The sequence below is a fragment of the Leopardus geoffroyi genome, chromosome B2, assembly GCF_018350155.1.
Source record: "Leopardus geoffroyi isolate Oge1 chromosome B2, O.geoffroyi_Oge1_pat1.0, whole genome shotgun sequence".
Taxonomy (NCBI): domain Eukaryota; kingdom Metazoa; phylum Chordata; class Mammalia; order Carnivora; family Felidae; genus Leopardus; species Leopardus geoffroyi.
In genome coordinates this window covers 105,610,930-105,620,842 of record NC_059332.1, presented here as the reverse complement: position 1 = coordinate 105,620,842, position 9,913 = coordinate 105,610,930, and positions in this window count along the sequence as shown.

Here is a 9,913-nt window from a genome sequence, read left to right as displayed (position 1 = left end):
AGCAAATACTTTAGGGAGGTGAGGGAGTTAGCCAAGCGGCCATGTGGAAGGACAGTATTCTAGGCAAAGGAAACTGCTAGAGCCATTAGCAGGAACATGCTGAGGTTTTTTGTTTTTTGTTTTTTTTCTTTTTTCCGGAAGAGCAGAAGGCCAGTATGGCAGGAGGTGAATGAGGAAGGGGACAGTAGCAGAGAATGAAGTTAGATAAGTAATAGGGATTGGATCATGTAATGCCTTGAAGGCCCCTGTAAGAACTTTGGATTTTACCCATTGCAGAATTTTGACTAGAGAAGGGACAAAGTCCGATTTACATTTCAATATTCTCTCCGGCTGCTGTGTTGAGAATGGGCTACAGAGGAATATTCTGGTTATCTATTGCTGACACAAAAGAGTGTGATAAAACAACCACTATTTTATTATATCTTGATTGTATGAGTCAAAAATTCAGACAAGGCTCATCTGGGTAATTCTTCTGTTCCATGTGGCACCAGGTTGAGGTCAGTTAGTGGTATTTTGCTGACGGAAGAGCTGTTCTGGAGAGTCCAAGATGGCTTCCATCACATGTCTAGTGTTTCAGAAGGTTGGGCTGAGATTGTCAAGTAGAGTACCTCCATGTGGCCTCACCACCACAGAGGACCGAGAGACCCTGGATTTTTGCAAAGAGCTGCCAGGTTCCCTGATTGTTCCGAGAGTCAGAAAGTGGAAGCTGCCCATTTCTTTTTTTTTTTTTTTTTTTTTTTTTAACTTTTTTTTTCAACGTTTATTTATTTTTGGGACAGAGAGAGACAGAGCATGAACGGGGGAGGGGCAGAGAGAGAGGGAGACACAGAATCGGAAACAGGCTCCAGGCTCTGAGCCATCAGCCCAGAGCCCGACGCGGGGCTCGAACTCACGGACCGCGAGATCGTGACCTGGCTGAAGTCGGACGCTTAACCGACTGCGCCACCCAGGCGCCCCAAAGCTGCCCATTTCTTAAGAGTTGGGCCTAAAAACTGGCATAGTGCCACTTCTGTGATATTGTAGGGATCAAGGTAGTTACAGAGTCAGTCAAAATTCAAAGAGGGGCCACACATTACATATCACGTCTCTTTTTTTTTTTAATTTTTTTTTAACGTTTTTATTTATTTTTGAGACAGAGAGAGACAGAGCATGAACGGGGGAGGGTCAGAGAGAGAGGGAGACACAGAATAGGAAGCAGGCTCCAGGCTCTGAGCCATCAGCCCAGAGCCTGACGCGGGGCTCGAACTCACTGACCGAGAGATCGTGACCTGGCTGAAGTCGGACGCTTAACCGACTGCGCCACCCAGGCGCCCCACATAACACGTCTCTTTAAGAAAGAAGTGCCAAAGACTTTATGGCCTTCTCTACAGTCCATTCTCTGACCACAAATTACTTATATTCCTCCCACTTGTAAAATAAACTCCTTCCTCCCCCAAATCCGAAAATGTACGTTCTCCTATACCACTAGCTTCAGGCTCAGGTCCAGGATATCATTGTCTAGATCACAACCCTGCCCAATCTTCAGCTTCCCCCAACCTGTGAGATATTTATGTAATTAGGGTGGGGAATCTGCTTTGACATCCTCATATATTTTTTTCAAATCAACTTTACAAGGCAAATACTTCATGCTCCATTGCCTCTGGGCTTCCTCTTCACATGCTTTTGTCTCACAAGTCCAACCCCATCAATTGGAAGTTTTGGCTTTAAGACTGTTGTCTCTGCAAAAACTTTTCAAATCTTTTTTTTAGAGCCTATTCAGAAACATAAACACCTTCTTTCTGTTTAATCACCATGAGAAAATGTCACAGTGCAGAATGGACTGGCTTGGAGGAAAACTGGAGGCAGAGACACCATTGACAAGGCTACTGTTCAGGCCTCTGGACTTACGATAACGTGGACCCAAGATCCTGCTTTGAACCGGCTCAATGATTTGTTCTCTTGCCCAATGGTAATGTTGAAAATGAAAATGATTTCTTCCCTTCGTTATATTGACTCCATCCAAAACACACTTTATTATTATTCTGTAACTTACCATGTCACAAAGCTCTTGAAAAGGTCTTCAACACCAAGTAAATGCTCAGTGCATGTTAATCATTATCATTATTAGTAGTGATTTATTTCTTAGAAACTAGAAATTTTCAGTTCGTTCACTAATTGAATAGTATCATTCTTTAGACTTACCAGTAGGTGGGGATGTTGAACAATATTTTTCTAGGTTGTTACAAGACTTGTTCCTGCCGAAAGAAAGAAAGAAAGAAAGAAAGAAAGAAAGAAAGAAAGAAAGAAAGAAAGAAAGAAAGAAAGAGAAAGAAAGAAAAAGAAAGAGAAAGAAAGAAAAAGAAAGAGGCCTATGAATAAACAGTTGCCCTATTATGTTGCATAATCTATTTTTAATGAAATTTCTTTCAAAAATTATAAATAACTTTCTAAAGCTTTCAAAATAACGACAAAAATGTCTGGATACAGCTTAGAATGTGAACCCTGGAGCTCCTATAGAAAGAGACTCTCACTGCAACGGGTCAACATTTCAGCCTCTTACCTCTTGACGGCTTAGTGGATGATAAATCAATATCTCATGTCAGTTTTGGGCTTAGTGCTTTATGAGTGGATTACAAAATACAAATAATGAATAAGTGCCTGTGTCTGACTCACTTACTGAAAATACTAAAGTGTGACTTTAGTTACTCTCTTTTTTATGAATAATAGCTATTAAGTGACTACTGGTTCCAGGTGCTAAATTAGAGGCTTTCCATATTTGGTATCATTTAATTTTCATAGAAGCATTAGGAAGTCAGTATTATTAGCTCTATTTTACAGATAAGGGAACTGAGAGAAATTAAGTTACTTGACTATGTTCATTCAACTACTAGATGATGGAGACAGAATTTTAACTTAGCCTCAGTTGACTCATGTTTTGTTTCTTGTCTGCCCAATAAGACATCAAACTTCATTTATTTATTTTTTAATCATCTTTTAAAAATTTATTTATTTATTTTGAGAGAGAGCAAGCATGAACAGGGGAAGGGCAGAGAGAGAGAGAGAGAGAGAGAGAGAGAGAATCCCAAGCAGGCTCCATGATGCTAGCACACAGACCCCTGTGGGACTCAAACTCATGAAACAAGATCAAGACCTGAGCCGAAATCAAGAATTGGACGCTTAACTGACTGAGCCACCCCGGCGCCCTGATTTATTGATTTTTTAAAAAGAAACTAAATTAAGCATGTGTGTTGTAGGTCATAATTCAGTTTAAGTATCTAATTGATGGCCTGTCTGTTTTGTCCTAGAAGTCAGTTCTGACTAAAGAGCCCATGGGACACCTGGATGGCTCAGTCAGTTAAGCATTGGACTTCAGCTCAGGTCATGATTCTGTGATTTGTGAGTTCAAGCACTGCATTAGGCTGTGTGTTTACAGCTCCGAACCTGGAACCTGCTTCAGATTCTGTGTCTCCCTCTTTCTCTCACTGCCCCTCTCCCACTCATGCTGTTTTTCTCTCTCCCTCAAAAATAAACATTTTTTAAAAATTATAAAAAAGAGCCTAAAGGTTAAGTGAAACTAGCAGATAATACCTGCCCAGCATCCAAACTACAACACTCAACAGCAAATGCAGCTTCAGTCTCATGGTGGGGGTTTGCAGGCATCTATGGAAGCTGCCAGTTTAGCAACAAAAGAATAATGTTTTCCAAACTTACCTGTAAAGTTCTTTCCTTGAACTTGTCATTCTGACCTAAATGAGATACTATTTTTCTCTGAAACTTTAGGGACTAACAATAGAGAGGGATTTGAGAAGACAAGAAGCAGAATGCTAAAAAATATTTTAAATTTGTATGTCTAGCAGAATTTATAAAGAACTTCTTCAAATCCATAAGGAAAAGCACAAACCTGGTTTTCAATTGGGCAAAACACTTAGAACATGCACTTTGTGGAAGGTATTTCTATGTGGCCATATCTCTCTAGGGTGAATAAAGGCTAAGAATTGAGAACCCTGGGTGCTTGGGGGAGAAAGGATGGGTCTGACTACTTAACTCAACCCAGTGTATCCCATTTTATTTAGATTAAAAAGATCCTTTTTATCAAAGGACAATTAATAACATCTTAAGGAAGTCTGGGAAACAATGATCTAGAAATTTTATTCTTTTTCTCTTTTTCTAGTAGCTCACATAAAATTCTCTTTCAGATTTTCCTATACTAGGAAGCCATCAGACCCCTCTCTTTTGCTAGGATTCCATCACTCACTGAAATTCTAACATCAATATTTTGGTATCTCCTGAAATATTTTTTTTCTGAAATGGAGTTTTTGGTTTACTTTATAATCACAAGAAAATGCTTTCATCATCTCTTGTTTACCACAGTAAATTATAGTGGTTTTAAACTAACCAAGAAAGTGAAATGTAAGAGATAGTAACAGAGTTCAAAACTTGAAAAATATCAGCTTTTATTCTTTTCTTGTTTTCTCTTTACTGTCTTTGAAGCAAAATGAAGAAACTCTTTGATCTTTCCTTTTTCCAAGATGGACATATTCTGTTATTATTAGGTAAACACAAAGACCATGAAGACCAAATTCAATGTTTCATCCACACCTCATTAAGAATTATATTTACTAGACATTTAGTAAGAGAAAAGATGGTTTGCATTTTATTTTTTATCCCATTTTATATCTGAATATCCTGGGATAAATATAATAATACAACAATATTGAGAAATATTATATAGTTTCCTTGAACTTTTTTCTACTTCAGATTACAGTCTCTATAGCCAAGTGACATGACCTTTTCAATCTGTCTCAGTATCCTTAGTGTATCTCTGGATGGAAACTGAGAAAGAAAAAATATATGAATTTTAAATGCAGCAGTTTTTCTAAGTAATGACATCAGAAATTCTGATGGCTCTACTCTTTCAATATAGCCAGAAAATTTGACCACTTCTCACTTTCTCCATTATTACCAGATTAGCCAGAGCCAGCATCATTTTGCCTAAATCATTGCAACCAACTCACCCCCAATCTATTCTCAACACTGAGACAAAATGATCCTTTAAGCGTGTAATTCAGAATATATCACTCTACTACTGAAAACCTTCCAATAAATTCCCATTTCAGAGTAAAACGAAAAATCCTTACAATGATTTGCAAGGTCCTCATATGGTCCCCTGTCACTTCTCCAATTTATTTCTTACTACTTTCCCCCTTCTTCTCTCTTCTCCAAGAAAGCTTGCCATTCACCTCTACCTGGATGACTCTTCCCTCCCACATCCACAGTTCTCTCCCCACCTTTAGATCTTTCCCCAAATGTCATCTTTTCTGCAAGGCCTTGATGGACTAGCTTGCCTGACCAAAATTCCAATCCTACTCTGGAACACTTTATGTCCCTTCCTGCTTAACTATTCTTCATAACTTTCTTAATACCTTCTAATGTATGATAAAACATACATTTTTATATGATTGTTTGCCTCCTCCGTTAGAATGTAAACTTCATGGGTGTTTTTCCAGCACCTAGAACAGTGCCAGAGACATAGTAGACACTCATTATTTATTTAACATAAATATACTATAGGTGAAGTTTAATACACCTCTTTCCCAAGACAGGAAAGCATCTACAGGCAAATGAAAAGTAACTTTGACCAATTGCCAGCTAACTGTCTGAGGTTCATTTAGATGAAGCATACCTCAGAATAGAATTGCAAGTATAATAATCCAATTCTTTCTTCACTGCCCTAAAGCACTGAATTGCTACATTATTGGTGTACCTTAGATAGTACCTGTGGACATTTGATAATAGTCTATCAGCACAAACATATATATGACTCAACCTCATTTCTTACTTCCAACTTTCATTTTCTACATTACAGATTTAAAGAATTACATACATCTATTTGTACAGTATTTGAGGACAAATTGATGGATTCAAAGGGCTACATTGAAACAACTGGTCAACTGAATCTCACCAACTAAGATCCTATAAAGCAGTCATAAGTAGAATTAGCTTTCTAAATTCGTTATCTGTTACACTACCTTTTTCATTCATAATAGAGAGGTTTCTACCCATTTGTTTTCAAGAGTTTTATTATCTCTTTGTCCAAGAAGCTTTGTAAAAAACTTCAATGAGTGCTTACCAACCGCAGCAGCCAGATCTGCAATAATTCACCAACCTAGTCTAACCAAAGTTGTCTGCCTTTGTTTGAGGGATTAAACGTGTTGATTGTCTGGAATCTCAAGGGAGAAGACCTGAGCTTGTCTCTTACACAATGTCCTAGTTCCCTCTCCAAATCACCAACCTCTTATTTTTGTTTAGATTGATGTGAAACTTACAGAGGCAAATATTTTTTTCCTGAGAAATTTTGCAGCTTTTGCCCTGGTAACCTGTTCACATGACAGAGTTGCCGAATTTGTTGTCTAATTACCTATCATGTACCTTGGCCTGTTTCTTGCTACTGAACTGCAACTAAGAGCGGCACGTATGGCACATATAAAAAGCTATTTATCCTTAAAACACAAACATGCGACACTCACAACATGAACTGTGAACCTCGTGGAGTAGGTTGAAAACAAATAACAAGTTGGTAGTGAACAGTCTGTTGGGCCTACGATCAGCCAGGTGCTTACTATGCTGCCTCTTGCGGAGTGGACAGCAGAGAATGAATAGATAGGGAAGCAGGTGTCACTGATTCCCGAAACAAGTCATCATTCTGACATTACAAACTGGAGAAAACCAATGTGAACTTGGAGTTCCTGCTTTTGTCTTGTGAATGGTCTCCACCAATGTTCAGCTTGCAGAGTTCCTCCAGGTGCTGCAGGTTCTCAAAGTGACATCCATCCAGCTAAGAAGGGCAGTCTGCGCTGTAATCACCCATTTCTATGCTGTTTCGATCTACTCATTCATTTGTTCAACAACTAGTGAGTGAGTGTCTACCAAGTGGCCAGGCACTGTAGAAAATACTGGGTGTAATCAAGTAAAAATATGGACATAATTTCTGTCCTTATAGAGCTTTAAAATATAACAGAAGAGATGGAGCATAAACAGATAAACATTCAAGAGCAACAGCTAGTAATGAATGCTGTGAACAAAACAGATACATTCACTAAGGAAGTGACACTGAAGCCAAAATCAAACACAAGAAGGTTGGAAATACTCTAGTATCAACATCTACAGGGTAAAAGAATTTCTTCATACCTTCTCAACGTTGAGTCCAACACAGCATACTGGGTAAGAAGGAAGAGGTTTCTTGCCAGTGTAATCATCTGTTGTGTGCAGAATGTTTACTAGGGACTGTGGGGATATGGGGATACACTTTGTAAATTTCTGAAAAATTTTTTTACAAGTTATGCATTGTTTATTTACCATAGAGAAAAGAGAGCTAAGTGGTTGACTTGCACATGTCTAAACACATCAAAAAACTAATTGAAAAGACATTCACTCAATCAACAAATTGTATCAACGGAATTAAAGTGCTTTAAAATGGCTTTCAAGCATACGCAACTTGTGAAAATTACTAAAAACTTTTATTTTTTAATAACTCTGCTAAAAACATGGTTTGCAATATGAGTTACTCAATACATAAAAACAAGGTTGAGGCAAAGATTGGACACTGAAGTAGATCCGTTAGGATTTTTATTTCCTTGCCTATTTTCTAATTAGTGATGAGATGGGCAAAAGAAGTACTTTTGAAAGTAGAATAATAATATCAGAAGGGAAAAGATGATGAGATACTTTACATGTTATGTAAACATGTACATGTTATGTTTACATGTAATGAGATGCATTACAGTTCCATGTGAGACTATAAAACATAGACCTAAATGGTAACCTAGAATATTCAAGTTCTTCCCTTCAGAAATAGGGGACACACACACACACACACACACACACACACACACACACACCTTCAAGTTACAACAGAACAATTATTTTAATAATGGTATCTTTTATAGGATTTGTGGAAAAAATAAAATGAAGCTAGCTTTGAAAAACGAACAATTGGCCTGCTCTATTCTGAGCAAATAAAACACTACAGACTGCTTCTGCTGCTTAGTTTCACCAGGAAATAACCATCCTTCATCTCATTTTGTGGTAAGTAGGGGAAGTACGTCTGGTGTTCTTAGGGTAGTGATCTAGTTGTGTTCTCTTTGCGATGGATGAGCAGTGACTTGTGGGTAATAGTGCTTTGCTCACATAATCTTTTGACTGGTAGTACCAAATGATGATGTGTATCAAACAAATGATGAAGTTGTTGGTGGAAGATTAGCGAGGATGATCTGAGTTACAAATGGGTAGCAACAAAGGCAGGATCGTTATCTCAGAAAACATTCCTGTGTTTCCTGGGAAGCAAGGCTTAAATGGAATAGACAGTGTTTTTAACTTTTCTGGGGGTAACACACCCATTTGATAATCCGATAAAATCACTGAATGCTCTCCCTAAAACAATCCACATATGCATGTTCACTCAAAATTTTTACACAATTTTAAGGGATTCATAGACTTCTAAGAACTCCATTCATAGACTTACAGGGGTGCAGAACCCTAAATAGGATAATATCCCTTATGCTGCATATTAAAGGAAATTAATTACCTAATGTTAAAACTATATATTAAATAAAAATTGCTAGGAGACAAATTTTAATTATAGACACCAATACATCAAAAAAGATGATGTATGATGGAACAGAAGTGTTGCAGCGATAAATGACAATATAGAATAGCATAGGGATGAAATACTGGGGAAAAAATGGTAAATACAGGAGAACAGGGTACCTGATAGGGGAAAGATTGCAAGAGTATCAAAACTTGACTGCTATTTTATAACCTTGTTAAGCACCATCTCTGATCTTACTGATATATTTGAAATCCAACTAAATGAAAAAAATTACTTAGCTATGCAGTTAACTGCGTTCATTGGGCATGTAGGCCTTTGCCACGTAATTTCCCTTTACCATGGAGTTTTACTGAACTTTGTGATTGGTAGTACAATGATATTCTTCTAGCACTCACTGCTGCTTATGCAAGATGAATTGATATTTTGATTTTTGCAAGTGAATAATAGTAATAGACTATAAAAATGCAGATCATATCAAGTATATATTGTAGCTCAAATTAGTTTACTGGGTGGGGTTCCTCTACTAGGAGCTTACTAAAGACTTGTAAAAATATCAAACTGAACAACGCATTTGCAATGTTAATGTTGTTAAACACATCACAAAACTATACTTTTTTAGAAAAACTGTAAATTATGAGATATACAAAGACCTATCAAACCCTATCTCAGCCCTATAAAAAGTGTCCATCTAGTTGAAGAGGTAATACTTACGCACACAAAAAATTACGAAACAGTAAGAAGAGTAAGTAAACATGTAAGACATTAGCACAATAGATGCCAGTTGAAAGTGCCTAATCATAGGATTCCTGACTCAGTCCTTAGAGTTGTGTTCTTTAAGCTGCAATCCCCTGTTACAACTACTTGATAAGAGGTTCTTGTGAAATGGGAGCACACTACAGACATAAACATGCCCTCAAATTTAATGTTAATCAAATAAAATATAGTTTTGATATTGTGCTTTGAATACCTGCTGTTTTAGCTAAATGTATTTTTGTTTGTGCAGCCCTGAAAAAAAAGAAACTAAAGGTAATTGACAATGTGGACTGATGGGTCAGAAATAATTCGTAAGATCTGTTTATCTCCCCCCCCCTCCCCCCCCCCCCCCCCCCCCCCCCCCCCCCCCCCCCCCGCCACCAGGCTGTAGATACTGGCTTCTACTCTCATAACACTGGTGTTGGCTTCTTTCATTTCAGACTCAGCGCTCTGAGCTGTTCTGTTGGCTGGCTTTGTGTACTAGTGTGGTCCGGAAGTTCCCCATGCCGTGATGGGGCCTCCCTGCAATTTCTCTTGCAAATAACTGAAATCCTTTGTTTAAATAGATTCCTT